Source organism: Diadema setosum, chromosome 3 (assembly GCF_964275005.1).
Source record: "Diadema setosum chromosome 3, eeDiaSeto1, whole genome shotgun sequence".
Classification (NCBI taxonomy): Eukaryota; Metazoa; Echinodermata; class Echinoidea; order Diadematoida; family Diadematidae; genus Diadema; species Diadema setosum.
The window spans coordinates 43541811-43547896 of NC_092687.1; positions in this window are offsets into that span (position 1 = coordinate 43541811).

Consider the following 6086-nt stretch of genomic DNA (forward strand, 5'->3'; position numbering starts at 1 on the left):
GCAATTTTTCTTTAATGTAATTTGGTCTGAACGTAAGACTAGAGGTGTGAAGGATGAAACATAGCCTCTAGTCTTAATGTTTTTGTTTTGTTGTTAATAATGCCGTGTGGAGCCGGGAAATGTGCAAACGCCGGGAAATGTGCAAACACCTGGAAATGTGCAAACGTCTCGCCGGGAAATGTGCAAACGCCGGGAAATGTGCAAACGTCGTGCCGGGAAATGTGCAAATCTCTAAATTTCATCAACGGGAAATGTGCAAACGTGACGCCGGGAAATGTGCAAATGTTCAATTTTGCCGGGAAATGTGCAAAACGTCACCGGGAAATGTGCAAACCATTCATTTCACGTATATTATGTAGAGATGGAAGAGAAACTCTCAATCAAAGCTGCGCACGAACCATTACCATCTTTACCACCTGTCTTAGCGACCATCTGTCTTGTTTTTTTTTTTATTACATTTTCAGCATTTTCTTGCAAACCCTACAACGAATTTTCACCAGATTTGGCAGATAACATCTTAATGGTGATATAATCGTAATTTGTCAAAATAAGCCCCCCCCCCCCACACACACACACACACACCAGTCCTAAGGACGGGGGGGGGGGGGAGTTGAAGCCTCAGAGTCCCTAAACGCTTGATTTTTTTTTCTTCATCTGCCGAACCGAAAAAGAGAGAGCTAATTAAATGAGTGCTATGAAGACATTAATGACTAAAATTTCATGTTTGATTATGGCGGACCCAGGGGTGCCCTGATCGGAGGTGAGGGGGAGGGGGGGGGGGGTGGGAGGGGGTTAAAGCTTCACTTTTAACATCCCAAAAATCTGGATTTAAAAAAATATATATTTTTCTGTCAAACCGTAAAAGATAGAGCTAAGTTAGTGCTATGAAGACATTAATGTGATTAATGAATGAAATTTCATGTTTGATTATGGCCGATCAAGGGGTGCCCAGATCGGGGGGGGGGGGGGGAGGGGTGATGGTTAGAGGGGGATATTTTAGAATGTTCTTGAAATATTTATGAGGGATTTTCACCAAACTTGACAGATAGCAAGATTATGGTAATAGTTATGATCTTAATGATCAAATGATCAAATGAGCCCATCCCCCCACCCCCTTCCCCTTACCGCCGAAGGGGGGGGGTGGGGCTGCGGGGCCAGGGTTGAAGTTTCAGCGTCCCCAAAACTCTGGAATTTTTTTTTTAATCTTCTTCTGTCAAACCGATAAAGATAGAGTTTAGTTAGTGCTATGAAGATACAGCGTTAATGAATGAAATTTCATGTTTGGTTATGGCGCGGATCAAGGGGTCTCCAGATCGAGGGGGTGAGGGCAAGGAGAGGAATTTTACACATTTTCAGCATCTTCTTGAAAAATCTACGACGGATTTTCACCAAAATTGGCAGATTGCCTCTTTACGGTGATATGCACTTAATTTGTTAAAATGAGCCCCCCTGCCATACACACACACACACACACCGCTTAAGGACGGGGGGGGGGGGAGGGGGGGGGGGTGAAGCCTCGGAGTCCCTAAACTCAATTTTTATCTTCTTCTGTCAAACCGGAAAAGAGAGCTTAGTTAGTGCTATGAAGACATTAATGCCTGGAATGTTATTTCACGTTTGATTGTAGCGGATCGAGGGGTGTCCGTATGGGGGGGGGGGGGGGGGAGGGGGTGAGGGGGAGGAGGGGGGATTTTCACATATTCTGCATCCTCTTGAGAAATCTTTGATGGATTTTCACCGAACGTGGGAGGTAGCATCTCTAGTGTGATAGAATCCCACTTTGTTCGAAGGGGCAACAAGTCCAAGTTGTTCCCCTTCCCCAAATCTAGGGATACGACCAGGGTAGCCCCCACGTCATTTAGTAAGCAGACGTGAAATGTCATCTATAGTATAGATCTACCTTCTAAAAATGTGACCCGCTACGACAAAAGGATCCGAAAGTCGGGGGAGGACAATTTTCTGAAAGTGGCGTGACATTATTCCCCTACTCTTCTCCTTTAATTTCATATATGAATATGTGACAAATCCGCCTCCGCCGCACTTAGCATTAATTCATGAATTAACTTACCGTAACAGGCACCAGCACTCTATTAGCTCCATCATTTTTGTATAGGCTTTTTTTTTTAAGCTGATATATGATTTTACTATCCGAGGGATGCGTCTTGAGTTTTCAGGAAAAAGACAAAAAATGTGAAAATTAAGCCTCCTTCCTACCCACTCCCCTTTTTGGGCATCCCTTCATCTGTCATAGTAAACTTGAACCTCCATAATGCATTAACTGTATTTACAGTACTATCACCATAAAGATGCTATCTGCCAAGTTTGGTGAAAATTCGTCATAGATTTTTCAAGAAGATGGAGAAAATTTTGAAAATTCCCCTCCTCCCCCTGGTTACAGCTCGTTATTCCGAAGGTTCGTTATTCCGAAGACTGGTTAATCCGTAATGAGCCTTCGGAATAACGAACATTCGGAATAACGCCACAAATTTTCAGATTAACGAACCCTTTTGCATGTTCGATTAACCCTAACTTACCTGGGCTATTTAGAGAGCTTGAATTCTTGGGGGGGGGGGGCATTATGCCCCCCTTCAGAATGATCTCGGCCGTTGATTGCGCGATCGCCGCAAAATTTTGCATGAAGATGAAGCCGGATGTAATCTACAAGATTGTTTAGTTAAAGTTTAAAAAAAAAAAATGCATTTTCTATTTTAGATGTATGTTACAGTACAATGGGTCAGCTACTCACAAGGGCTTTTCCTTTCTTGCTGCTTCCCCCACCAATGGCATTGTCTTTGTATGTAGTCATACCGCCACATTATTTCTAATTGTATGTCCTATGTCTTATGAATTTGTTCTCTTTTGTATCTCATTTTGTACATTCATGCTTTTATTGTTTGCTCTGTATATTTTTAATGCTTGTTGCAAAATAAACTAAACTGAAACTGAAACTGAGATAAATTAATTATGCAAATATATACAAAAAACCACATTTTCGTCTGTAATTGGCTTATAAAAGCTTATGGAATGCTGATTTTTGGTGTAAATATTCCTAGTGACATTTCAAATATTTACGCACTAAAAAAATCAGTATCAAAATTAATTTCTTATGTTTTTTTATTGTTTTATCAAATTTTTATATATTTCCTTGTTTTTTCGAACTTTTGTTTTTGCAGTTTCTTTCAGCAGAATTTGTCATACAAATTTTTTGAAGCATAGTTATATTAAAAGAAATTGATTTCAGCCATTAAAATTAAAAATATGAATTTTTATATGAATTAATTGAAAAAACACAATTTGTATTGACTTTGTACACAAAATCACGTTTTTGAGAAATTTTGGGGTTGACAAACATTTTTTGAAGGGGCGTGGCTTCGGAACGGTATGCCCGGGCGCGACAAATTTGGTCTCAAAAGTTGTGCGAGACTTGAAATTAAAAAGTCAGCTAGCGGAGCAGTCAAAAAAATTTGCGCGCCGGAATGGTCGCGGAATTCGTCGGGTAAGTTAGGGTTAACGAACCTCTAGGTAGGGGGACTTTGCGTGTTTCAGATTAACGACCCTTCGGAATAACGAACCTTCGCAATAACGAACCTTCCCATTAACGAACAGCACCCCCTCCCCCTCACCCTCACCTACCCCCGATAAGAGCACCCCGAGACCCGCCATAATCAAACATGAGATTACGGTCATTAATGTCTTTACAGCACTAACATTTTCGGTTCGACAGAAGTAAAAAAAAAAAAAAAAAAAAATCAAGAGAATAGAGACTCTGAGGGTTCACCCCCCCCCCCCCTCCTCGTCGGCGGGGGGGGGGGGGATTCAATTCAACAAATTAAGATCGAATCACCATAAATATACTATCTGCCAAGTTTGGTGAAAATCCTTCATAGATTTTACAAGACTATGCAGAAAATGGGGAAAATCCCCTTCCTCCCCCTCACACCCCTTATCAGGGCACTCCTGCACCCGTCATAATCAAACCTGAAATTTTAGAAACGATATTGTCTTCATATAACGTAGTTCCATATGCTTCGGTTCAACAGAAGAAGATTAAAAATTCCAGAGTTTAGGGACCTGAAACTTCAACTCCTCCTCCCCCCCCCCCCTTGGCGGTGCGAGGGGGTGGGGCTCATTTTACCATATAAGATCATATCACCGTAAAGATGGTATCTGCCAAGTTTGGTGAAAATCCTCCTTGAGATTTATCAAGAAGATGCAGTAAATATTGACAATCCCCCTCCTCTCCATTACTTCCCCTCCCCCACCCCCAATCAGGGCACCCCTGGATCCACCATAATCAAACATGAAATTTCAGTCATTAATGTTCTCAAAGCACTTACTTAGCTCTATCTTTTTTCTTTTTTTTTGTTCGACAGAAAAAGATTTTTTAAAAATCCAGAGTTTAGGGACTCTGAGGCTTCAACTCTCCTCCCCCTTTTCGGCCGGGGGTGGGGGGGGGGGATTGGGGGCCAATTTCAATTAATATGATTATTTCAATTTCAATTAATATTCAATATGAATTCACCGTAATGAGGCTATCTGACAAGTTTAGTGAAAATCTATCCTAGACTTTTCAAGAAGATACTGACAATGTAGAACATTCCTCTCCTCCCCTCATCACCCCCCCCCCCCCCGCCCCCCCGCGATCCGGACGCCTCTGGATCCGTCATAATCAAACATGCAATTTCAGTCATTAATGTCTTCATAGCACTAGTTTACTTTAGGGACTCTGATGCTTCAATTTGAAGACTCCTCCCCACTTATGGCCCCGTGCCCTGCATCCCTGGATCTGCCATTAAACGTGAACTCCTGTCATCAATATCTTTAAAGAACCAACCTAGCTCATTCTTATTCTTTTGATAATACCGTAGTTCTGGGACTTTGAGGCCCCCTCCCCTTTTTCGGGGGGGGGGGGGTGGCTACTATATAAACAAATTGAGATCCCATTGCCATAATCGTACTACCTACCAATTTTGTTTAAAATCTGTCAAGGATTTCATTACGAAAATCTATAATGGCGGAAGTTCATGGGCAGTTCTGATGTGGAGTTTATCTACTATCTTTATACACAATATCGCTAAAGTAAATGATTTGCACATTTCCCGGCGACGTTTTGCACATTTCCCGGCAAAATTGAACTTTTGCACATTTCCCGGCGTCACGTTTGCACATTTCCCGTTGATGAAATTTGCACATTTCCCGGCGAGACGTTTGCACATTTCCCGGCGTTTGCACATTTCCTGGCAAGACGTTTGCACATTTCCCGGCGTTTGCACATTTCCCGGCGAGACGTTTGCACAATTCCCGGCGTTTGCACATTTCCCGGCGTTTGCACATTTCCCGGCTCCACATGCCGTCACTCTCTGATATTGTGTATACGCCAATCTTCATCCAAAGGGACCAGAGAATTTTTCTTCGACTAACAGGTAGTTCGACATAACAATACGAGAACTTTATCACAGATTAAAGGCATAATTTACTCTTTGCAGATGAAAAAAAAAAACCCAGCATTGTTTTTAAAATAATTCTAAAATGTGAGTTAGGGATAGAAACAACCACTGTAAAAATTCGAAGCCGTATTATCGATGTAAAGTAGTGTTAAATGCACAAAATGTGAACAATAGTTATAATAAAAATGTTTCCACACTAAACCGTGTACAGTTATGGTTTGTTAAAAAGGATACAGATATCTCCTTATATTTTAAGCTTTACTGCGAAAATTCTATATGGTAGGATGTTTTGTGATACAACAGGCCTACACACATGCATCAAATGCTATAATCTTGAATTTTTTTTTCAAATCACTGCTCCAAAAGGTAAACTGGACCTTTATCATACGAGTATCATCCGGGGTATACCATTGATTTACGGCTTAGCAAATTTTCGACGATATCATTATCGTTTGAACCTCACAATCTTTTTCTGAGGTATCTCATCATGAATTTCTGATAAAGGTAATTCTCGGTATCGCCAATGCGCAGAAGATTTCTGCGCACGCCGAAGAGCTCTGTCACAGATGCACGGTGGGATTCCTCGGTGCCCTTGTTCGCTTCCGGTTGTCTCACGCGAGTCGCAGTTCCCATACGATT